The 27,573-nt window shown below is 36.9% G+C and overlaps 1 protein-coding gene across 2 annotated transcripts in view; it reads left to right on the forward strand.

Moving 5' to 3' along the window:
• Window positions 1-9,916: 9,916 nt before the first annotated feature.
• Window positions 9,917-27,573, forward strand: part of LOC131426892 (protein tipE) — a 193,256-nt gene continuing 175,599 nt past the window's right edge. For both annotated transcript variants that reach the window (XM_058589644.1, XM_058589645.1), the window contains exon 1: window positions 9,917-10,217. The gene's annotated coding sequence lies outside the window, so the exon portion shown is untranslated. The remainder of the gene's footprint in view (window positions 10,218-27,573) is intronic.

Here is a 27,573-nt window from a genome sequence, read left to right on the forward strand (position 1 = left end):
TACGAAAAATTTACCTCTATTACAATGTTTATGACTCTCGAATATACATCTTATCTATCACTATAATTGTTTTCATATGAGAGAAGTTATGTTTGTCATAGAAATTTCGCTCAGTGTTCCTAGAAATTGCACATGAATTTTATAAAGCTTTTTATTGGAACTCAGATTTTCATGGTTGCATAAGGCAGTCTTATGCAAACGATATTCTCGCGGCTAAAAACCATACGCTATCATTATGAAATTTCATATACTTTTTGTCTGAGTGTACATATCTGCATACTAGAGATGGTCGGGTTTCGAGTATTTGTAACTAAATTCCGATTTTGAACAGGTACGAGTCGGGTTCGGATTAAAAAAATTAGGCTCTCTGACATCTCACTTACAACCACAAATGCAAATGAGATTGGTTTGTTTTCATCAGGAAACGCATGCATTAAACACGATTCAGACAATCAATCAACTTCCGTCGACGTCCAGATTATTTTTATTAATTTTTTTAGCCGAATATTGCTCACGTATCCGACGTTGAAATGTTCCGTGAACTTGACGTAGTGTCCTTTCATATGAATTGTTGTTCCGTAATCGTTCCATGCAGGTGATAGTCGCTTGATGCTGCGTGTGAATCGCTTTTACATATTGTTTTGTTTTCATCAGGAAACGTGTTGGCCACCCATTTTTCAGTAGGGCCGCCGTTAATTTTTCACCGGGCATAGAAATCTCAATTCCTCGGGTCTCGCGATTTTCTTCGGGTTCGGGTCGGGTACGGGTGAAGATTTTTATTCTCTGCGATCTTCTTCGCTCTTTGTTGTACACACTTACTTGTGTCTTCTAGAAATTGGGTCGAAAGTAACCCAAATTTGTATATACCATCACACGATTTGCATACTGAGGGAAACATGTTTCAACGTATAGTAATTAATCGAAGAGACTCATGACAGGTTCTAAAATTCAGCAGCAATTGTGAAAACTATGATTCTCTCACTTTTAACTGGAAGTGAAATCAAAAAGTTGTTGAACAGCTTGCTCCGATTTGAATGACATTTTGCACACGTTTTCAGTATGATGAACCATTAGTTTTGTTCGAGAATCAGATTGTTTCAAGACTGATTTTTGAAAAGGGCGAATGTATTTTGCTTTACGATTTCTTCAAATGATTGCAACTCGGGAACTGTAATTGGCATCGAAAACGAAGTGATATGCAATCAAATGTGAACTCTAAAAGAATCTATACACAGAAAAAAGTGTAGAGGTTTTCCAAAAATCCATGGAATTATAAAAAAATCATTAGATATTTGAGTTCTTAGAACTTCATGTCTAAATTTCGAAAATGGCTACTGGGAAGGTCACTTTGAATAAATTTATTGCATTTAATCTGAAGAATCATATTCTATTGATAAAATAACAACTAGTGTTGCGTTTCTCATATAGAAAGGCTATGCAATCACTGTGAAAACCGACTTTTTAGATCCGAGATCATAGAAATGTCTGTGTGTGTATGTGTGTATGTGACAAATAATGTCACTCGATTTTGTCAGAGATGGCGTTGGGACTACTAGTCCCGGTTTCCGTTTCCGAACGCATCGGTAATAGTGAAGAAAAGCTCCAAAAACTCACTTTGATTTCTCAGCAATGGTTAAACCTATTTTCACAAATCACAATACAAATTAAATCTCTCAGTGTCTTAAACGACACTGTGAAATTTCATCGAGATCCGACTTCCAGTTCCAAAATTATAGGGCGATGAGTGTCAAAACATTCAAGCTGTCATATAAAATGATGCAAACTCAGTACGCATCGGTACGTGCTGGTACGGAAGAAGAAAACGTCACCGCCTAGAAACAGCGTTCCTTGTTCAATTATTATAGTGTGCAGGGTTGCCATATTTAAATTTATATTAACTTGACATAACTGTTTACAAATTGAAAAAAATATTGTAGTATTTACCAAAAAAAAGCTTTTGATTTTATTAAAGTTTGAAAGATAAAATCTTGTCAGAATCTTTAATTGATGTTTTTAAAAATATAAATAATATGAAAAAGGCTTCATTATACCACTAGGTGGTAAAAAGGTATATTTTGAAACTTTTATTAAGAAAATCCACTTCTTAATCCACCTAGTGATAATACCTTTCTCTTGCAATTTAAATAGCCTCATTCAAACATTGGGGAGATTCTATCCTCGGCCATTAGTATTAGCTTATGAAATAATCTAATAGTCGCTTTCAAATGAGCCTAAGTTTGTTAAAATCGGTTCAGCCATCTCCGAGAAAAATGAGCGGTAAAAAATCTGTGAAAAATCTTCGCTCATACACACAAATATTTTCCGATCTCGTCGAGCTGATCCGAGCAGTTCAATTACCTTTCTATAAATAAAAAAAAATTTTTCAACCTGAACACCGAACAAGACTTTTGGAACTGGCTTCTGAATCCAGAATTCAATTCCTGAATTAAGTTTTAATATTTACTTCCTGAATTCAAATTAAAATTTAGGATAAAAGTGAAAGTGGCAAAATTCACACATCCAATCAACTAATATGACTGATTCATAATATTCGAAAATGTGAAAGAAGCATGTTAGTTCACGTCTTCGAGTTTCATAATTCTTGAAAAATTCTTTGCTTTTTTTAGCGTTTCTTGGTTTTAGAGTATCGAATCGATTTCGTACACAATTTCTTTTTTCACATTTCTTGTACAATTTACAGTTTCCGTGCTAAAACGATATGCAAAAATTGCGTACACAAATTTATTCAACTATTTGAAAAGTCAATCTTGAGTCGGATTGGTCTCACCATCCGTGAAAAGGAAATGGTTTGTAATATTGAAGACGTATGTGAAGTCTGATGACTTGCTACATATATCTAAAATTGCTCTACTGAAAATACTTCTAAGCAATTTGCATCGATTTGTGTTTCAGTCTTGTTAAGACGTAGAGCCGTCTTGAGCTTGACAAAAATAAAATCTCAACTCAATGTCGGCGGCAAAGCAGGATAGGATAGCATAGACTTGTAGTTTTTTTTCTGTTGAATTTGTTTCCATAGTTATAGTGAACGCTGTGGTGACCAAGTACTGCCAAACATGCTTGGTTCTTCTAGTCAATTGGACTTTCTCTTCATGTGTTTTCTTATGCAGGATAGTTTAATTGGCGAAACAATTTTCCCGATTAGGAGTTAGCTACGGTTTCGAGTCCCACATCTACGGTAACATTTTCGCAGTTTTCAGTACATAGTTGCATTCGCATTTCATTTTTCTTATTTGTTTTATCCGTTAGATTCTGATTAAATATATTAATTTGCATATTTTCAACAATGTTTGTGGGATCTGTGATATTTCAATATTCTTAATCAAGTATTTACAATCCATATACCTTATGATAAAAAAAGAACCGGAATTTTCATTTTAAAATTCCCGCGCTTGTTCAATCGGTAAACTTTTATTTTCTCAACGTTGGCAACACTTTTATACACATTCTATCAAATTTTGATGCATATCGTACGATTAGTGTTTGTTTGGCGTCTATACAAAGAAGTTGAAAAATTTTCGTGTGACGATTTTTATAATGGATGAAAGTTTAGAACAACGGCTCGCCTTCGAAGCTCCATTTGGTCGATTGTTGTGCGGTTTCGACGTCATATTCATAGATCCACACCTCATCACCAGTTATGATGCATTCGATGAATGTGGGGTCACTATCTGCGTTGGAAATCATCTCTTTGGCCACATCAACACGACGCTGTTTTTGAATGAAATTCAGCTTTTTTGGCACAAGCCGAGAAGCGACGCATTTCAAACCCAAAACATCAGTTAAAATGTGTTCGGCTGATCCATAAGAGATGCCCAACTACACAGCAATCTCTCTAATCGGTACAGGACGATTTTGCAACACGATTTGCTTCGCCGATTCAATGTTTTCTTCAGTAACAGATGTTGTTGGGCGGCCAGGGATCTCATCATGATCCAAGCTTGTACGACCACCTTTGAAGCGTTTATACCACTCGTATGACTGTGTTTTTCCTAGACACGATTCACCAAAGGCCTTTTCTAACATTTTCAACGTTTCGGAACACTTAAATCCATTTGCAACACAAAATTTGATGCACGCACGTTGTTCTAAATTTTCATCCATTATAAAAATCGCCACACGAAAATTTTTCAACTTCTTTGTATAGACGCCAAACAAAAACTAATCGTACGATATGCGTCAAAATTTGACAGAATGTGTATAAAAGTGTTGCCAACGTTGAGAGAATAAAAGTTTACCGATTGAACAAGCGCGGGAATTTTAAAATGAAAATTCCGGTTCTTGTTTGATCATAAGGTACATTGTTTCATCGATTTCATTTCTATCTAGAATAGGTTTATTATATCTAATGTATTACTTTCTCATTCATTGAAAAAAGTGATCCTAGTATACTTTTGTCCATCATAGAAGAGCTTTGGCACTAAACACAAAACACTTCTAAGGTAGAGATAAAGTACCCAGTGATATCTGCTTCTTGTTTTTTCTGAATGCTAAACTATCATGGGTAAGTCCATACAACTATTAAAGCAGATCACTTTGGAATGACACCATAGCTTAAAAGCTCTTGAAAATGATGAAAGATTGTCCCTTCACATTACGGAACAATCGGTACCCACAGACCTATACAAGCAGGTGGCAAGTGGTCTGGTGCTCACACCATTCCTCCAGTTCTAAATACCGTTTGTATGAGTCTGTATGAATGCGACCCAATCCAACAGTCTGATGACGGCTTCAGTGGTTGTTGTGTAAGGCACAAACGGGAGAAAACAAATAAACAGTCAACGATGCCGTTATGAATCACTGCTCATGAATGCGCGCATGCAAGCAGAAATCTTTGAATGAAAAGCGCTTCCTGCGAGTGGCTTTGTTTTCCACTCCGTACAGGAGAATACATATGTATGTGGTTTGAGCTTTCGTCAACTGTGAGAGGAAAAGCTATAAAATCATCTTCTAGATTTTTGAAGCATTGGTGTTTGTGAGAAAACTAGAGATGCACTAAGGAAGAGCGAGTGGTTGTGCTTTTGTTGAGGTGTTAGAAGATGTCCTTGTGATGATACAACCGTCTGGAATGAATGTGCGGGTGGAGAATACAATAAATGCAATGCTTCTTGAGAGAGAGAAAAAAGGTTTGAACCAACAATTGTTTCTTGCTCTCGGTTGGGTGAAGAAAAAGAATGCTGAACAACTTTATACGGTTGCTCCAGAGAACTTGTTTTTTCAACTAGTAGGCACTGATGTAGTAGCAATATTGCGAACAACGTTACGTTCTTGTCAAATATTTAAGTTGCAGCAGGCTATGCGGAAGGAATGGATCTATTCATATTTCGATCAATATATACCGTGATCTAGACTGATGTTATGAAAGTAAGGCACAGGTTTACAGATTGCCCGTCATATTTAATAATATACTGAGATTAGATTATCAGACGATAATTTATTATAAACCTTAAGAAAGATACAAAGTTGAATAAATCTAAAATTATAATTTAATGAAATGTTTTCATCGTGGTTCGCATTCGTCACTCGAATCAATTTGTAGTGTTTAATAGTCTTGGTCTCGCGAGAAAGAATATCAAACTTTTTTTTTATTTTATGCAATCGATCTTTCAGTATGATGCACAGATAATAGCCCCAAGCGGAAGCGATAAGAGCCAACATTATCTAAAGAAAAACCTGTTTTATCCACCTAGTAGTGTAATTATGTCTTTCTCACTTTACTCATATTACTGTGGAATACCTAAAAAACAAACTGTTCATTGAAAAGAAACAGAAAAGTTTGTTCGGACGTGAGCCTGCGAAATCTACATATCAAAACACCCATTTGTTTCGAAACCGAAAATAGTATCCGTGACAAATTCAAAAATTCCGTATGAAACCGTAAGACTGTTCATTTGAATTTGAGTTTGTGGTTGATACATCTTGAAAAAAAAATGAGTGATATTCTTTTTGCAGTTTTTGACCACTATTTCCGGTACTTCAGGAACCGAATTCAGAGGACCGTTTTATTGATTCGTATGACTACCAACAAATATGGCTTACAAATTGGAAGTTACAGTTTTGAGCCAAATAAAAAAAACCCTCTTTTGCACTGTCGCTTTAAATGACGGTATAGCATTTTTTAAAATCCTTCACTCGGTTATTCCGAAGCCGGTCTGATCCAGATGAAATTCAGGAATTTGGTATGGGACCATAAGACCTTTCATTTGAATCTAAGTTTGTAAATATCGGTCAAACCATCACTGAGAAAAGAGAGTACACAGAAAGAAAAGATGAAACTTACACGACCTGTAAACCGATAGTACTATGAAATAAACATCAGTTGAAACGAAAATCTGATTTAAAACCATGATTGATGTAAAATTACATTAAGATTCATTTAGTTTTTCATTGAACAGGACTGTATATTTACAAACCGCTTAGTTTTGTAATGTAACTTTCCATTTAATTGCCTGCTCCAAATATGTGCATGAAAATAAATGTAAATTCACAAAATATTTTTATCTGTGTAAGTTCCATTTGAAAGAATGTGATTACTAAAGTCCCAGAAAATATGGACGCAATCAAAAACCGCTGCTATTTTGCAATGGTTCAAAATCTGTCAATTTTTATGGCTGCGTCCTGTTGTTTACACTCTTCTCTAACCATTTGTGCAGTTGTTTATTCCTTTTCATTAGTTTGTTTCGAAATGAGTGGACTTTCAGCAAAACAACGTCGAAAAATTGTGTACAAATGGTGCACAGAACGCGGACTGTCACTGAGAAAGATAGCAAAAATAGAAGGAGTAAGTGAAAAAGCCGTGCGAAATGCAATCAGGAATTTCGGTGGGGATAACACCTTTGAAGATAAACCGAAAACGGGTCGAAAAAAAGGTACTGCTAACCCTCAGTTGGATAAACGTACACTGAAGGCGTTCGAGCAAAAGAAGGAGGTTTCAGTTCGGGATGTGGCCAAAAAAGTGGGCACTTCGAAGTCAAATGTTCTTCGTGCTAAAGAACGTTCGAATCTTCGAACCTATAAGAAGCAGAAACAACCAAAACGTAGTCCGAAACAAGAAGCATCGATCAGGCCGAGGGTTCCAAAGCTGTACAATACGGTTTTTGCTAGAAATTTGAACTGCATAATCATGGACGACGAAACCTACGTGAAACTCGATTACAAATCCTTGCCGGGACCACAATATTATACGGTGCGAGAAAGGCAAGTGTTAAACCAGTCCGAGACATCGATTGAAGTCGAAAAATTTGGTAAGAAAGCTATGGTCTGGCAAGCAATTTGTAGCTGCGGTAAGATTTCGAAACCCTTCATCACCACTGCTTCAATGAACAGCGAAATATACATCAAGGAATGTTTACAAAAACGACTTCTACCCATGATTCGAAGCCACAAGGATCCTGTTGTCTTCTGGCCAGATCTTGCTTCTTGCCACTACTCGAAATCAACGGTAGAATGGTATACTACCAAAAATGTCACTTTCGTCCCAAAAGACATGAATCCACCAAATTGCCCACAACTTCGACCAATTGAGGAATTTTGGGCATTAACGAAGGCACATCTTAGGAAACATGTCTCGGCAGCCGAAACCAAGGAAAAAAGTGTCAAAACTTGTCGCGAAGAAGTCTGTACGGAATTTAGTGAGGAAAGTTCGCAAGAAAGTGCGCCAGGTAGTCTACAATGGCTAAGTAGTATATGTTGAGAATAGTATTCTGTTGTTGTAATCTAATATTATCAGTATATCGAATAAAATTTGAATATTTAACACTTGTGAATTATTTACAGCGAAAAGTGCGTCCATACTTTCTGGAAAGATGGAAGGAAATATTACAAAATCCAAGTTGTATCCAAATAGAACGGCTCATGAATGCTCTTTGTCAATACCGATCTTCTATGTGTCCAGTTGGTGATTACTAAGGAGTGTATCGAAAATAAGCTATCCACAATTTTGTTTTTAAGTTTTGATAAATAACGATATTTTATTAAAACCAAAATTTGATCCTTTATTGAACGAGGTTAAACTTGAGCATAATGAAAACCGGATGAAATTTGAGTTATTCCTTCACGAATTTTAGAATTTTTGATCGAACGCTCTTCATCAAGTTCCGGACAAGTGTTGCATTGCATTTCTTGGACGCTTGAGCCAAAATTTTTTGAACTCCTGCATGTTCCCAGCTACCTTACCAGTCTTCTTGAAGACCCTCTTCACGATTGCCCAGTAACGTTCGATGGGTCGTAGCTGAGGGTAATTTGGTGGATTGATATTTTTCTCAACGAAGTTTATACCCTTTTCCGCAAGCCAATTGAGAGTGGTTTTGGCATAGTGAGCCGACGCTAAATCCGGCCAAAACAGTGGAGGTGTACTATGCTTCTTATATAAAGGCAGCAATCTCTTCTGGAGACACTCAGATCGATAGATTTCTGCATTTATAGTTCCGGTAGTGTGAAAAATGGTTGACTTCAAACCACAGGAACATATTGCTTGCCATACCAGTACCTTTCGACCGAAATTCACCACTTGAATCTACTTGTCCGCATCGCTCACATGCTTCCCAACGACGACAGTAAAGTATTATGGACCTGGAAGGGTTTTTGAATCCTCCTTTACATAAGTCTCATCGTCCATCAAAACGCATGCATCCGGACACTGAAAAAGAAGCGAATACAATTTCCGATCCCTTGTTGCTGCTCGCTTCTTCTGTTCTACACTTTGCTTCGAGATTTTCTGCTTCTTGTAGGTCTTCAGGTGATTTCGCCTCTTGACACGCTCGATTATTCCGACATTCGTTCCTGATTTTTTGGCCAAATCACGTATTAAAATTGATTTGTTCTTCATGATTAGAGATACAACTTTCTCTTTCAGTTTCGGGTGGGAAGAACCATGTTTTCTGCCCCTTCCTGGTTCCATCCAAAGAATAGTGCTTCCCAAATTTATTAATGATGTTTTTAACACTGGCATGATGAATTCCAAACCGCTTTGCCAAATTTCGCATAGTAATACCCTTCTCACTTAGCCATGTGTCCAGAACCTTAATTTTCACTTCCTTTTCAATACGCGACATTTTGAAAACGTAGAAATTCAACCGCACAAACAAGTAAACAAACGAAAGCTGACATCCAAATCACCAGCTCCGTGACATCTATGGATGCGAAGGATGGGTTATCGTCGTTTCGGAGAGTAAGTAAATCATGTATCCTCCTCATACTTTATCATTTCCTGTGAACATTGAAGATGGTGGCGGCCGGCAATGATCACTATCATGCTGTAGAGTTGTTCAGTTTGAGTTTAATGCTCTTTCAGGAATCCTTCGTGCACAAACCGCCATACCATCAATTCAAAAGAAAAAAGTTCAAGCTATAATCGTTAAACCAGTAAGGAAGAATTACGAACGAACGGTGAAATTATCAACAATATTCGTACGTCTAAGAAGCAAGCTAAACCTATGAACAGTGAGTTTTACCAGAGACGTACTTCATGAGTCTTGACTATGATACCATAATCGAATCGGGTAAAGCTTTGTGAGAGAATTTTTTGTTCGAACTACTATGACTTTAAACAATACTACTAAATATACGTAAAAGCATGCAACCATCGTTATCGCAACCCAAAAGCTGTGGCAGTTTTCCCTAATGACAATTGCGCATGAGGCACACTCGTTACCGGCCGATATCCCGTTCCCCCGTCGGATCGTGAGAAAAAGCTCAGTCGGCTCTCCTTCCGTAAGGATATTTTACTATTCTCTTGTGTGGACCTTGTGCCAATGTATGTATAGCATTTGGGGAGCGGCCATTGGGAGCAACACAAATCGTGAGAACACACAAAAAAAAACGAGGATGAAACAGACGTGGGGTGGCCTCGAACGAAGCAAATTTGCACCCCGTCGTCAGTCTGTCGTTGTGATTCCTCTCCGATGCTTGTCTAGTAGCTGCGAGTTTGTTGAAACCTCCGACAGTGTGTCATTCGGACATAAGGTAACCGTCGGTCAGCTAGCTTACCCACGGGTTCGGTTGAAATAAGACATATTTGCTCGGGAAGTCCGTTTGTTTGCGAATTTTTCAAATTGAACTGTTGTTCGATTGTGTTACGTCGGAGATGTTACTATCGGAAAAAAAATGATACCCGAAACAGGAGACGAACAGCCTAAGATTAGTTTCTACGGTGCATGAAATTCTTATCGGTCTCACGGAAAACCAAGTGGAATAAAAAGGTTAGCGAAGCCCTGGATTTTATTTCAAAAACGAGGTAGACTTTGTCGTGCACGTGCATCTGTGCAATGTCAATTAATTTTAATATTTGGCAAAGTATATCTCGGTATGTAAATTGCTGTATCCGTTGTTGGCTTGGGCACTACCGTAGTTGGGTCACGTTGAGGGTGGCGTCATCCGAAACGTTCATGGAAATGATATTTGTTCCACAGTTTACATCTATAACGTTGGAGAAAATTGTATAAAGTGAAGGAAGTTGAGTTGGGTGCCAAGGCGAAGGTGGAGTACTGACGACGTTTTCGAAATGAAAAAAAAAAATATATTGAAGGATGGAAGAATTCCTGAGAGGATCCACATCCTCATGGATTTGTTCGATGTTTTGTGATGGGATTCATGGCCTGATGAATGAATGGGTGGGTGAACAGGATGGTGACTCCAAGAGAGAAAGAAAGAAAGAGAGAGAGATCATACCAAAAGCGGTGAAAGACTCGCCTTCCACAATTTTCTCCAGACTAACGAGAAGGAGTGTTTTATGTTACACAATCATTTTCTGTTTTGACTTTGGTTAGCTTTTCAGCTACCTCGAAATATATATTAATACAGAATTTTCAATGCCACAATTGGTGTTTGCATTGTCGAAACCGGGAGAGTTTAGTGTTTCGCTAGGATAGTTTTCATATTTGAGTTCAAATGGCATGTCATTCATCATGTTTGATGGAGAACCTGTGCCACCGATGACGGGACGGTAGACATGAAACGTCCTCAAGCATCACAATTGACTAAATTTCCCCAATGTTGCAAAGCACAAATTTGTTCGTTATATATGAGAGGTTCCTGGCTGCACGTTTTCGGCCCATGGTCGGTTTTGGGAAAGGTGGTTGTGGTAGCATGATGTAATTCATGATCTACTGCCAAAAATTACCCCTGACCTCATGTTATATTCAGGTTGGCCATAGATTTGCTCTACATTTTGTTGGCAGTCCGATAGTTATGGCACGGATAGCAAACAGTTTTTTTTACGTTTTTTCCGAGTGCCGTTGTTCAGTACAGTTTGATTTTTTCTTTAGAAACTGAAAATATGAACAAACATTCCAATAAATTCTGTCTGTCTGATTCCAGTCTGATTATATGAGCTCAATTTTTTCACGACAGGTGATCGGGTTATTGCTTTTATGTTGATCTTTTTAAATGGAATATGGATAAATTTTGTCAACTATATACTTTGATACTAAAGGACAGTGAGCATTTGAAAAATTATCATAGCACAATTGCTGTGGAATGTGTAAAAACATGAAACAAAAATTGGAAACATAGTTGATCTCGTTTCGAATATTCCTAGCCCCACTGGAATCCAGATGTACACTAAAGATATTGACGATTCGAACACGAAATATGAAGTGCATAAAATGGGTATAAGCCGTATGTCAGGGGTGGAAATAAGCAAATTTGTTGATTCACAGTAAATAAAAACAGTCCGTATTATATTTTCACATCATATATTTATTGTAAATATTATTATGAATTTTGAAACGAATGATTTTTGATAAGAGAAATTTTGGTTTAACTTCACGGAAAGACCGAAATCAGCATTTTGGCGAAAAAAATAGTTGATTTTCTGATTTTAGTTAGTTATTTTTCGAGACAACTAAACTACTTTTGCTAATTTAGATTTTTTAATTCTAATTCCCTTAATAATAATAAAATATTTGTTGAAATGGCTATGTTTTTAGTTGAATTCGCCAATTAAACGTGCTGTCATTTTTTAGCTAAGGCACACTTCATTTCCATTCAACTATTTTTTTAGTTGAATTAGAGAAATAAAACGTTGTTTTCAATCAACATAAATGGCTGAATTGGCTTCTGCAATTTGTAGCTATATGGCGCACTGTCACCGAAAAAACGATAACACCGTGATGACTACTAGCCACTAGATGGCACACTACTACTGAAAAAAATTTCAATCGCGGTTGTCTTTTCTATATTGACAGGTATAAATACGATGTTGTATTGGAGAAAAAGACATAAACGAAACATGAACTCCTTTTAAATTTTTTCTTCTAAATCGCTGTTTTCTTCATTCGACTTCACGAAATCGACTCTCTCACTGAAAACTTTGAGCACTCGGAAAACAAAAACCGAATACAAGCAATACAAAGTATTAATTATCAAAAATTCTCTGTGTGTGATACTGTTTGAAACATAGCAGATTGTGATTGAGCGTTATATGAACGACTGATAAGTGCAACTTATTGTTGAAACCCCCTTTAAGTTGTTTTGAATACGAAAACCAAATTAATTTTTGTGCCAAAACCGGACTTGAACTTTCCAGAGTAGGAAACGTTTAAAGTCATTTCAGTGCAAGAACAGGGCAAGAAGCTTCGAATGGGATAACCGAATGAAATCTTAGCCGGTACTTTCAAAGCAAATGTGCTGATTTTTGCAAGGAAACTTTCTACGTGTTTCCCTCGGCTGCAGGATTCATGCCACATATTGAATGTTAGGTATTTTATCTAACAGATTCAAAGTAGTCTGCAGTATTAATCTAAAAACTAAAAGTTTTTTGAATACTGTATATTGATGACGAACCTTTCATTTAAATCTAATTGTATAGAAATCAGATATTTTTACATTGACGAATTAAGTTCAATAGTATAACAGTTCGGCTGAAAAGTTCGTATCGTTGAATAGAAACACACATTTTTTTGCCAAAATTCGTTTTTATTATTCAACATAATTGCCATCAGAGGCGATACAGCGATTATAGCGATCTTCCAACTTTTCGATACCAATTTTTGTAGTACGATTTGTCCTTTGTCTCAAAATAGGCCTCAGTTTCAGCGATTACCTCTTCATTGCTTCTAAATTTTTTACCAGCGAGCATTCTCTTGAGGTCTGAGAACAGGAAAAAGTCACTGGGGGCCAAATCTGGAGAATACGGTGGATGAGGGAGCAATTCGAAGCCCAATTCGTTCAATTTCAGCATGTGTTTTCGTTGTTGTTTTTGATCGATTGTGAGCTCACGCGGCATCCATTTTGCACAAAGCTTTCTCATATCCAAATATTCGTGAATAATATGTCCAACACGTTCCTTTGATATCTTTAGGGTGTCAGCTATCTCGATCAACTTCACTTTACGGTCATTGAAAATCATTTTGTGGATTTTTTTCACGTTTTCGTCGGTAACAGCCTCTTTTGGACGTCCACTGCGTTCATCGTCTTCGGTGCTCATATGACCAGTACGAAATTTTGCAAACCACTTACGAATTGTTGCTTCGCCCGGTGCAGAGTCTGGATAACACTCATCAAGCCATTTTTTGGTATCGGCGGCACTTTTTTTCATCAAAAAGTAGTGTTTCATCAACACACGAAATTCCTTTTTTCCATTTTTTTCACAATAACAAAAGTAGCTTCACTCAAAATGCAATATCTCACAAACTAATAATCAGACAGCTGTCAAATTTATACACGTATCTTTTGAAGGTTGGTGCTAACTGAAAATGGTATGGATTTAATTCTAGTGGCACCCTCTCATAGAAACGATACGAACTTTTCAGCCGATCTGTTATGTTTACTAAAATATTTTTCGGAATCAAACTTCATTAAAGTGTGAAAAATTATTATCAGGTTTCGAAAAGTAGGTTAATATAATTATCATTACGAACGTGATTATTCTATTTAAATCAAGTTCATATTTGAATGGTTTAGAGATAAAAAAGCTTTAGAATGATTGAAAAGTTACAGATATTTTACTCTGCTTTCGAAAACCTAATTATTAACAATTGTGTCGTATGCCAAAGAAAGTAAATAAACAAGTCCTAGAAAACACAACAGCCAAAAAATGTAGGGTTTTATATTCTCACAAAATTGCATAAATGTTATATTGAGATTTATTTATTTATTTATTTATTTACTATTATTGTGTCCATCGGATACAGGATCTAAATGGACAATTAGAGTGGGAAAACCCATTTGAGTTGAACTGTTCGTTTGTCATTCTCAATGTAACTTAAAGCTAGTATCACAAATGTCACTAATAAAATATCTTAAAAATTCAAATCACAGTGGATCGTTTCAGTTTTTTCGCGAAATGACTAGATGATTCACCAAATTCGAAAAGATCCTCAACAGCGGTGAAAGTTCGAATGGAAGCAGTAATCGGTTCATTAAAGCCAAAACGAGTCTTGTGAAATCTCTGCTGAAGCAGTGTTGTATTCCGCAGTGTCCTATTCGGTATCCGAAAATTTACTTCAGAGCGTAATTCAGGAGCATCAATTTCCCCATTGATCAGTTTTGTAATTAATAATGCTTGTTAGATTTTTCGGCACCGATGAAGCGTATCGATTCCTAATAGTTGACATCTATCCTGATATGGGGACAGATTAGCAGGATTTTGCCAAGGTAAGTTTCGTAATGCCAGACGAACGAATCGTTTTTGAACTCTTTCAATGCGTATGCTCCACGAAAGTTGATAAGGAATCCAAACTACTGGAACATTCTCTAGAATATGCCGGACAAGTGAACAATACAAAGCTTTCAAACAGTGAGGATCTCTAAAATCCTTGGCTATTTTACTGATAAAGCCCAATTGACGTGATGCTTTTGAGATGATATGTGATCGTTGTAAATCAAATGATAATTTTTCATCTAGCAGTATTCCCAAATCGCGAACCTGGGTAACTCAAGTCAAGACTGAGCCATCGATGCGATAGTCAAATTTAACAGGTCTCAGAGTACGGTGAAACGTGATCACCAGACATTTTGCGACGTTGATTATAAGTTTGTTTCGATTACACCAAACTACGAACGATTCAAGTGCATTTTGCAACCGCGAACAATCCTCCACAGTGCGAATAACGAGGTATAATTTCAGGTCGTCTGCATATGTCAGTTTGCAATCAGTTCCCAAAGCAAATGAGACATCGTTGAAATATAACACGAAAAGCAAAGGTCCTAAATTACTACCTTGGGGAACTCCTGAGTTGTTGGAGAAAAGTGATGATGAACTGTTGCTCAATTTTACTCGTAGAACTCTCCCGGAGAGATATGAGCTCAACCAGGACACAAGATGGGCGGAAAATCCGAGACGAGATAATTTGCTGAGCAGTATTGTGTGGTCAATTTTGTCGAAAGCAGCTTTCAGATCCGTGTAAATGACTCATATGTGATTTTCTTCCACAATGCTCAAAGCTGATCGTATCGTCTAGTGATATGATCTTACAGGAATCAGTGATAATAGTAGCTCAAAATCATTACCGATTTTGTGTTACGAAAGATCAGTATCGATTTTGATCGAGGTGATTCAAAGATCACTGATCAACTGATCTTAAAATGATTAGATCAGCGGTGATCTTTATTGGGAAAGATCATCTTTGCAAGAGATTATGATTTGATGATATTTTGATCTAGTTTTTTGCAGCCCTTATTCAAGAGTAGATAACAGTTTCACTTTTTAATTTTTTGGGTGAAGTTTTTCTGATCCGGAGTGGTGAAAAACCATAAGGTTAAAAGCGTCATAATTCTGGAATTGCAAAATCGGAAGTTGGATCTGAATGAAATTCAATTAATAGAAAAAAAGAGAAAACTACTGAAGCCTTTTTAAGTGCAAGAATCGGACAAAAAACTTTGAATGGTATAACCGGATACAATCTTAGCCGATACTTTCAGAGTAAATGTGTTGATTTTTGCATGAAATCTTTCTACGTGCTTCCCTCGGTTGCGGGATTCATTCCACTTATTGAATGTTAATTATTTTTTCTAACAGATTCAAAGTCGTTTGCTATATTGATCAAACGGGAGCGGGTCATTTCGCCGAATACCATTTCGCTGAATAGGTCATTTCGCCGAAAGTCGTTTCGCCCATTCGGCGAAATGTCATTCGGCGGAATAACCCTTTCGGCGAAACGGCTTTCGGCGAAATGGCCCTGATCCTGATCAAACATATGCGCTTGCAACCCACTATTTAACCTACAAGTTGTTTGAGATCTGAAAGATTTTTGAACACTGGATATCGATGACGAACTTTTCATTTTAGTCGAATTGTATATAAATAAGATATTTTTATCTTGACGAATTAAGTTCGATAATGACGAGCCGAAGGCGAAACGCGAAGAAATAGAAACAAAATATGTGCTTTTTGCACAAACCAACAAAACCCCTAAATGTTCACATTCTGCGACGGCCAGTAATAAGCCGTCATTCGTTTACGCCTGAGACGTCAGAAATAATATAGCACTTGTGCAATATTATTTGAGGGTTGCATAAGTAGTGCAAACTTTGCGTCTGCTTAGCGGTTTAAGTTGAACTGCTAGGCACGAGATGGCAGTTCAATTTGAACTGCTTTAAGCACTGACGAGCCGAAGGCGAAACGCGAAGAAATAGAAACAAAATATGTGCTTTTTGCACAAACCAACAAAACCCCTAAATGTGTATATAAATAAGATATTTTTATCTTGACGAATTAAGTTCGATAATATATGTCTATAAAAATATTTTTCGGAATCATAATTCATAAAAGTATATTATTGTTATTATTATTAATGTTACTTTATTTCACCCCGGCTTGAACTATTAATGGTCATATGTCCGGGGGTTAATGTTTAAAAAAATTACTCCAATTATCAAAATTATCAGGTTTGAAAAGCGGTTTTACTACAATTAAAACTACTTACACGATCGCTATACTTAATTCTAGGTCATATTTGAATGGTTTTTTTAATGTAAATTTTAAGATGGTGTTGAGCAAGATCGTACCAGGATTAGATAAAAAAAAGCTTTAGAATGATTGAATAGTTACAGATACTTTTTCCCGCTTCTGAAAACCTTATTATTAACAATTGTGCCGTACGCCAAGGAAAGTAATTAAACAAGTCTCAAAAAAACACGACTGCCAAAAAATGTAGGGTTTAATATTCTTACAAAATTGTATAAATGTTATATTATGTTCGGCGACTTATCGGAGAGTAATTTGCACAGGTTGCGACGCCTATTCTCATGCGACTGGAGGACTCGAACCTCGTTCTTGGGTAAATGCGCTGAGAGCCCACGAAGCATTGTACATACATTAAATGAGTTTTTGTGAGAGCAGCTAAAGCTCTTCGTCTGTCTTCTGAGAAAAAGAACAAATTTGTCTCAGCACAAAAAAGAGCGCATAGCACATATGCATACGGTCACTACGCTGCTACTCTGTATAACATACAGCTCCCAAAGCTTGAAAAATAATTGCAATTTTGTTACCAAATTTTTTAATTCACGGTGTTCGATTTTTTTATATTCACAATCGGAAATCTTGATTCACCTATTCGTGCGCAAAATAGGCTTATTTCTACCTCTGATTCATAATCAAAAACTTCTAATTATTAAAAAGAGTTAATTTCGAAAAGGCGCTCCATAGTAAGGTAAGGTTTTTTACGCGGTTTATTAACGTGATTCTTATGCATCAACTTGGATTCATATGCAATCCGGATCTGACTTCGGGTTCCGGAATTACGGGATAATATGTGGAAAACATGTAAAAAGTATGCACTATAATATTAAACGTTATTATTATTTCCACTGGGATTCCACACCAATAAATTAGTTAATTGCACATTTTAGAATAAATTTGTTTAATCTCAGTTCTTCTTGTTGTTTTTTTTGTTAGTATTAAAATTTTGCCAGTGTTAATGAACTGAGATTAGTTGCGTCCATTACCAGGGGGCTCCTTGTTGAGCTTTTTGGTGTGGAGGAGTGTGGTGGGCAATTAAAAAAATAGAATGGCTGAAAAAAAACCGACTTTTGGACGGATTCTCGGAGACCCATTGTATTATATACCATTCGACTCAGATAGACAAGATGTCTGTGCGTGTATGTGCGTGCAACTTTCAATAATTAAGTTCGAAGATTAAATGACTGTTACTTCTGGTTTCGGAGGTGACATGGTTTAAGTAACGTAATCGACTAACTGCACTAACTGCAATGTGGCCTCTGATCATGTTTGGAAAATTATGTCAATCATTCCCGATTCGGTAGATGTAAGCATGTATATGACTTAACCAACAAAACATAGTGTTTTTTCAAGCCGCCAAAATTTCTCGACGACAACGACGACGTGTTTTCGGCAGGGTTTGTATTGTGAATCCTCAAACGAACGAAGCAACAAAAAAACACCCGCTGTGAACACTTTGCTTGACATAACTGAATGAGAGACCTATATTAGAGAGAAACTGGATGCGTGTGAGTATATGCTACTGAGCAGAACAGTTCCCTTGCTTGGTAAATTGCCTGTGCTCTCAGTCTCAGTTAACACATGAACTAAGCAATCCATGGCAATGCAATGAAATGAAGAATTCGCTCTCGTTAGTACCGCACGAGAATGAAGAACTTTGCTTCTCGCCTTGCTACAAGACGCGAAGCAAGGTCATAGAGGCAATGTTTACGGTGTATTTTCAGTGTAGGTGTAAAGAAATCATTTTTGAACCTAATGTTTGTACTCCAAGATTAAATTTAAGCACATTTTGAAAATATTTCAAACATTGTATAACATAAATTTTGCATTTGAGCCCATTTTCAAAACGATCAATTTGTTTCTTGGGAGTTTACACTGTGTTTATATTCTAGAAACACTAAAAGCTATGTTCTTTAAATTTTTATTCATTGGATATAAAAGTTATGAGTTTTGATTTTTCACAAGCATCTTCAATATGAGAACCATTCATCAAATGCTAACCTCATGAAGCATACTCATCAGCTGGCGCAGATCTTCATCAACGAACGAAGCAGCTCTCTTTGCTTGGGTTGCGCTGTGAATTCTACCCGACATACAAATGTGTGTGAATAGCACAGAGGATAAAACTCTTTTGCTAATAATCTTTGCTTCAATTTGCAAGCCCTGGTTTTCGGAGTCGTTGTTTTTCGGCGTGTCTTGATCAACCGTACTACTGTTCGAAGCGTTCAACTCGTTGTTAGTGTGCAGAACGGTTGTTGGTTGGTTGAAGTAGTCTTTCGCAGTTTCAGTGCAGGGCTTAACACATTGCGGTTGTTCACAAAACTGACATGTAATCAGCCGATTCTCGTAGGTACCCAGCGTTTTACAAGGATGCCTCCCGCCCTGACCAGAGCTGGAAGAAGAATGGTGTTTCACATACATCATTTTCGTTTGGATGCGTCCGTTATTTTACGTATAGCAAGTTTCAATTTCGCTTTCTGCCGGTCTAACATTGCAGCACTTGAAATCAAAATAAGTTGAATTTGGTCTTGAAGATCAAGTTTCCATCTTTTGTAAATCGCATTTGCTAGTTTTAAATACACTATTGTTCACTACACTGTTTTGTCTTTGTTTATGTTGTCCCGACCGTATGCGATTATCGACTGTGATGGATGAGGTACGAACACGATTTGTAAATCAAAGGTTTTACCATCACATATAACGCTTTGGAATTTCACCTTGATAGCTTTCTTGATTTTCGATTTCGGAATCACAGAATAAGTAGATAAAATTCAATATCAAGAGCGTATTTGTATGCATGGCGATGTAAAAACGAATACAATCATTTGAACTAGCTATAAAACTCTTATAGTGTACCTGGCTTGAATTTCAATGGCCAATAAGTCGGAAGAACCGGAAGTAGTGGTCAAAATGTTTCAACGGAACTCCCTTTATTGTTTCAGGAATTCCTTAACCGATTTTCGTAATTTTCAGACCTTTGAAGGTCTTACGGTCTCTTACATTGCTATTGAAATTCTTACAGATCCGACTTTCGGTTCTGGAATTATAGGGTGAAGTGTGTTTAAAATCGCATACCGTCATTTACAGCGACGATGCAAAAAATGACAAAGTTATTCTAAGTTTGACTCGAAATTGTTTCAAATTGGAGTTTCTAGTAATTGTCTTTAACCCTTATGCACTCGAATGGGTACCCGGGTACCTTTTCGAATTTCAAAATAAGAAATTTCTGAGTTAGGTTTAAACTAAGATTCTGCAATTCGGTCAATTCCAAGAACTAGTTGGACCATAACTTCTCATGCTTTGACTTTTCATTTTACAGTAAGGGGGGTCGAATGGGGGGGCTCAAATTTTTTTTATTACGTAAACACCCGAATGGGTACCCGGGTACCCACAAATAAAAATGCTTGTAACTAAGGCAAATTCCATCCGATTTGAATTTTTTCAGTACGGGTAAATTCAGAAATTTATCCACTTTTCGATGGCCGTGTATATTGCTGTAGTAGGTTCTTCTGGTTCCCGTTAATCCGGATTTCCGTAGAATGTTCCGACACTTGTGTTTTCCACCATAAATGTCATTTACTAATTTGAAACTTTTCCAAACCAGCTATTTGAGAAAGGCCGTACCAAAATGAACCTTTTGTAGAAAAATGACGTCATCTAAAGGGTAGTTGGCCTATTCTGGACTTACTCTCATAGAACGAAAAAAAGGAAATATAAATGAGAACGAAACTGTTTGGGAAGTAACTTCGTGATGTTTCGAAATGTTTGTTGCCAGAATTAAAAATTGTATTGCGTGCTCCTCGCAATAGGCCTGAAGTACATAATAATTTTCAAACTGAAGATAAGAAAGTGAAGTATATAAGGGAACATACATAAAGTACGTCACGCGTTTAGGGGGGAGAGGTTTCAAAAATACGTGACAATACATGGTGAAAAGATTGAGAAATGCTCGACAAAGGGGGAAAGGAGTGGTAGAAAAATTCAAAATTTTATGTTACGTACATAACGGATGCCCCCTGAAATATATAAACATAACAACTCAGCATAGCACTTGATTTCATATAGCAATTCTTAGATAAGATTACAAAAATACGTGAAATCCGTGTATAAATGCCTCGATGTCGGAACTCATTTAGGATATCCGGGTTCCTGGGAACCAGGAGCACCATGTCCATCTTTATGGGTACCAATCCCAAAGAGCTTAAGTTCCTGAATCCAACAGTGCTAAAATTACTTCAATCGGTTGAAAAATGCTCAACTTACAGCGATTTAAAAAAATGGGTACCCGGGTACCCATTCGGGTGGTTAAAGGTGTTTTTTTTTTCGAGTGCTCAACGGTTAAATTATAGTTTATGATTAACTGAAGTGGCTATATTGGATCCCAGTTCTCGGTTGCGGAAGTACCAGCAATAATGTGATCAGTATCTATCGGGAAAAACAGATAGGAAAATTGACATACGAATGAAATTATGTAATGAAAACCGAGAAAATATTACCGCAGAGCAGTTCCTAACTTCTAGCCGGGGAAATAGTTTTAACAATTAAACTACCCTGAATATGAAAACACATGAAGAGATAGCCCAAATGATTAGAAGAACCAAGCATGCTTCGCTGTACTTGGTCACCACTTTTTTCTCTTTCTACTTTGGCGCTGACTCTGATTTGAGATTTTGTTTTTGTCTATTTCGCTATCTTTCGGGGTTCACACCAGCATCATACATCTGTTTTCTCCCATTAGATACTGATCATATTTAAAATTAGCATGCGCATTGAATTGCCAACCCGAGATGGTGGATTAAAACAGGTTAAGTAGATGGTTTCTCTTGCATCAACCGTTGTATACATTTCAATAAGAGTGAATTTTACAAAAATTTAAAATGATTCGATGATTTTACTTCTACATACATTAAACAAAGCTATTTTGGTTTCGCAGTCATGGCCTTGATGGCTTAAAAATAATATTGAATCAAATAACAATAATCATTCAAACGATGCTCTATAAAAATCGATAGTCCAGCTCGCTGATAGTTCCAATCAACCCAATGCCGCGGGAAAGCAACAAGTTTTTTTCCGTTCGATATTCCACCGCACTGCAAAAGTGTTTTTTTGCATAAGTATCAATTCCCATTAGCCAGCCTTGAGCGAGAGACGAAAAATGCAACATAACTGCATACCGCATTGAATGCTATCCGCCAACGCCCACGCCCATTCTGGGATATGTGCGCTGTCGGCAACGTTGCAGCTCTTTGTAGTCCTCGAGCTTCGTAACAGTTATTCGTTTCTGACGATTGCTTGCCGCTATGCAGAAGGCACCTCTTACTCTCACTCGCAGTGGGTACACAATGTCACACTGATGTAATGCAGTGAGGCAAGAGCCGGGCAAAAATGGAGATAAAATGGGCCTGCAAGGATCACTCGAAACGCGGTATAACAAGATAGCTTAAACTACAATGAATGAAAAACCTTCAGTGCACCAGACAGGCAGTTTTCCACGGAAAACGAAATTCAATTCTTCTGTGCTGGATAATCCGATAGGCGCTTCGCATGGTTCTTAAAACTAGGTCATCGACAAACTTCACCTGAATGCGAACCGTGGGCTGATTATTCGATGTGGTGTAGGCTCAGGAAGGTGAAACCGTTTATTATATAGAATAACTTATCAGACAGAACAACTTAAAATCATTAGAGTTATGAAGTATTAAACTGAGCTTTTTCTCTTTTACATTGGTAATAGTTTTTAGTATGGATATATATAGAGCGATCGAAACTTTGTCAAGCTATTAGAATAATTGCCTTTACAGATCAAGGACTGATCAATTAATATTTTGTTATATTAAAGGATTTTGAATAGTGATACAGGCAGAAAAAATGCACGTGGCAATATGTTAAAAAACAGCTGTCATTGATGACTTATGAAAAACTTCAGAATAAAATTCACCTCGATCTCAAGAATGTCGATTTGCTCCAATTGAACAAAACGAATAGTACCATATGAATTTGCAGCATGTGGAGTATGTGGAGTACGGGAACACCAAGTATAAAATTCTAGTGCACGGAGAACCCTTCGATCATAAAATTGTGATATCGCAGTTTTTGATTTTTGCAACAGTTGATTTAACTAATTTCTTTTTGATTCAACCAATATGGTTTTTGATTTGCATATATTCAAGTAGTTGAAAAATATGTTGTTTTGAATGCTGTCAAATGCAGGAGACAGTTGAAAGCAAAACAATAATCACAATGCAAAATCAATAACTTTTTTAGTTGAAATCTGTTCGCGTCGCTTCAAAATGTCAATGAAAACAACATCGATGATTAAAGCGTTTGGTGAAATTGTGTCCATTCGATTTGAGAAATTTATGATTCCATAACAAGTGTTTATCTAACAGCGGTGTTGTGATAAAGTTAACCTTGTTTAAGATGAAAAAGATTTGGTGACAAATTAGAAAATGATCATCTCGTAATGTTTCAGGTATGCGCAAAAATTTTATGCTTCAAATTCAATCATTGATTTACTTCCAGCAGACTGTTTTACTTCCAGCTGTTTGATACCGATGATGATGTTCATACATTAGCAATAAAACGCTTTTTGACATGAATTTAATTTATAAAAGTAACAGGAGTGAAGGGTTTCAAACACACAGAACGCGCTGCGTTTGAATGGCGCGTTTGAATTGCCGTCGCAAAATTACAATTCCCAGCGGTTGATGCACCCTAAATTGACTAAAATTATCAGTGCATATCTTTAGTTCAACCGTTTGAAGGCATCATCTTTCAATACTCATTTCAGGTAAATTCAATAAAAATATCTAAAACAAATAAAACCGATTTATTTTTCAACTAACAGAATTTTGTTTCAATAACAACACGAGTTATTTCAACTAAAATATTTGTTGAAATTAAAAGGTATGTGTCCTCACTAATTGACAGCATTTTTTTTCAAACAGTTAAATTAGTTGTTTCAACCATCGTTTCTGCTAATCGAAAAACAAAAATGACAGTTTAGTTAAAACAACAATCGACCAAATTTTAACCAATCGAATTCAGAAAATCAACTAATATTCTGGTTGAAATGGGATCGCGGGTGGTTCCGTGTGTATAGGAGACAGCGGTTAGTTATCTAAACCGTTACGAGGCTTCAACCTGCAGCTATAATTCCCAATTGGTGATTTGGAATAATATGCATTAGTTTTCGTACCAAGTTGTGATTAAGAGACCAACTGAAAATCTGACATTCCAAAAACCGCGGGGCTAAACCGAACTGTAAAGTTTCATACAAAAATTGTAACACTGTATGAAATAGTTAATGCAGAAACTGAATGTAGAGTGTCTATTGACGACTATTTATTTGTTTCGCTACATACAACTAACGTTTATAGTAAATATAGTTCTAATATGTGATATAAAATAGAGTAGAATTATAGATATCAATATTTTGATATGTTTTAAGCGTCATCCTGACGATAAACTGATGTCTGTCTGTCACATGAAACCTCTTTTACAAAAATAATCCATGGATCGAAATAATTGCGGATTCAAGTTACCACCAGGTTCACCCGAACCATCAAAAAATTCCATCACCGCGCGCAAACTGATTGCGCGTGTCACCAGCACATAAAGTGCATACGCAGCGGATCGACGCGACGGTAACCGAGCAGCAGGAGCAGCGTAGGCACTTTATAATATTTCAGTTAGATCAGCAAGTTAGGCCTCTGTAACAAACTTAATTGAAAATAAAATTATTCCACATTCAACTCCCGAACTGTGTAGACTCGTTTTTTAAAAAGAACTACCGGTTCATGAAAGTGTAACTTTCATAAGATATTTTAAGCCAGCCAGTAATTCGAAATCTATGCCCCATTACGAAGAGATTATTTTTATCAAATTTCACTTGAGGAAACTTATACCTTTTTACGAGATCTCCGCTTAGAGTACAATGCATCAATTTGAATCGCTAGTCGCCTACGACAATCAGCTGGCCATATGTCAGTATTGTCAGAAAGTTGTTCACTGTCAAAGGTCATGTGTGTAACTGTACAAGAAAACATTTACACTCAAAGTCCAGGCCACTAAACCAATGGTACCAATCGAGATACGTTAACCCAATGCCGAAAGAATTAAAGTACATATCGATCGACGCCCGGGTTGGTTTAATGCATGGAACTCTGGTCTTACAAGCCAGTTGTCGTATGTTCGAATCCCGACCTGGAAGGATTTTTAGTGTCAATAGGAACGTAGTACTAGCGATGTAATGATTCTGTACGCTAAAAATCTGCTGAAACAGAAGGAAATGTAATGCCAGGACTGCTTTTTATCAATGTTTCCACAAAAAACGTTGGCGCCGAACCAATGGCCGAGGCCGAGAATGGTGAACCCATTGTCCCCGCTTAAAGGGAAATTTACAATCTTAGGAAAACAGCCATTGTTGCCAAACGCAAAAGCAGTTTTTTCGCGTAAATTTGAAATAGGAATATCAGTTTGTTCAATACATATACCAAAATAATCTGATGTTTTTTTTCTAGAAGATTTATCCAGCGGTAGACTGTTAGATGGTATATTCTCAGTAGAATCTTGATTCGCTGGATGGCTGTGGAAGTGCCTTTTCCCAAAGGCAAAACGATAACAACGTGATACAGGTATAAAAAAGGCGGGTGGAGAATGTCAAAGACATAACTGGATGTCGTGAATACGAAAACAACTGACATGTTCCTTAACACTTCCGAATATCAATTAGTTTATCCTCCTTTTTCACATTTTTCGCAAAAACAAAGAAGGCTTGATCTCGATTACTGTGAATTTCACTCAGCGAAAAATGCACAAATTTCAAACTGTTCTAGATTTGCACTAAACTGAGGATATTTCTTCGATTTGCGTCGAAGAAATCCTAATAGTTCTTTAGAAAACTGTTAGACCCATTAGAACGGCTGATTTTGTGTGATGCTCTCCACCGTTGTCCTCTTTTCGTTGTTTTTTCACCAATGCAAACAACTGGCAGCTGTGACGTAATCGCTCTTGTCGGAAGCGAAACTAGCTTTGCAAACGACACACAATACATCTGCTCGCAGTGGCGATAGAATCCAAATTGATCCAATTTTTGTAAGAAGGTTTCTTTTTACGTGATTTCGTTTGTAGCTTTTTCACTAATGGGCGGTCTTAACGGCTATAAAAATATTTCATTGAAATAAATTATCAGAATGCTGTACGGGATTTATTCCTGCCTTTCAGAAGGACCAAATTGTGGAACTCACTACGATATTAAACACTGTTCGGAACATTTTTCTCGAACGATTTATTGTACAGTAGCAGATATTTTGTTTTCTTCCTCAGAACGCGTTCTGATTGGCTGGTGTTGACATGGGTCAAATGAGACAGATTTTTCAATAGTGTACTATTGAAGTACTTCAATGCTGTTGCTATACACGTTTAAGTTGAAAAATTTCGATTCTATTGGTAGTTAGATTATATAAATCCTTCCACAGATCACTGAGCTATGAGATTTAAAAATACGAGAAAGCAAACGCACCTTATGAACTATCCTCTTTGGTACTCGTTTATACAAAACATTTCAGAAAAGTATAATTTAAAATTATTTGAGATTATGTCACACAACTGAAAATTTTACCATAAAATTGTGATCATATTTCCGATGGCATGTAGCAAAAATTATGTTGATTCATTAGATACAACAAGAGATATTCACGATCAAAAACTTATCACTCTCTCAGAGGGTACATTTTGAAAAGGCGTCACATAGTAAAAGAAGTCGTATTCACGACAAAATGGTTTTTGAATAAAATGGAAAAGGTATACCGGCTTCGTTTTTTTTTGTAGTTTTCAAACGAGCCTAACATTCTTGAAATAGGTTCAGCAAATATAAGCAGATAGATAAACGGACATTTTCCCATCTCGTCGAGTTAAGTCGACTTGTATATAACACTAGGGGTTTCTGGGGCTCCGAACAAAAGTTGGTTTCTCAGCCAATACAATATAGTGAAAGACAAATCAAAACGTACTGGGACATGGTTCTTCGGATAATGTCGTTAGAAGCTGATACTTCATATTTTCATACTCCACATAGTTCATAGTGTCTTTGATAAATTCAATTACTTTGCACTCCTTTAAGAATTGAATGTGTATAATAATATTGGTTTTGTTCAGTAGAAGCAAATGCACTTGCTTTAGATTGAAATGCATTTGCCTTTAAAAAAAAGTTTACAGCTCCTGGCTTGGCAAACGACTGCACAGACCCCAAAGTGGTTCTTACCCTCTGGTCTAGTAACTCCTATCTCTAGGGTACGAGTAACTATAGGAAAGATCGGGTAATCAACCCTGGTGGAACCTTGGTCGTATGCTGACAGAGAAGGAGGGGAGGGGACTTGTCTCCTTTTCACAGAGAGCGAGCCTATCCGAGCTTCTGTTGTCTATGTTAGGGGCGGATCGAAACAGCGTCTGTTCTCCATGTTAGGAGCGGCTGATTACCGTCCTTGTGTCAGTAAATCTACAAAAAAAGTGTGTTTGTAAATCTACGGAAAAGCAGTCATAACTACGCACAAAGCGATAACCCTGCTTACTGCTACAAAAAACTGTCCCTTTTAAACTTTTTCACTTCACTAAATCTGCGACTCACGAGTTTCAATCTCTAGAGCTACCTACTG

This window comes from Malaya genurostris, chromosome 2, assembly GCF_030247185.1.
Source record: "Malaya genurostris strain Urasoe2022 chromosome 2, Malgen_1.1, whole genome shotgun sequence".
NCBI classification, from domain to species: domain Eukaryota; kingdom Metazoa; phylum Arthropoda; class Insecta; order Diptera; family Culicidae; genus Malaya; species Malaya genurostris.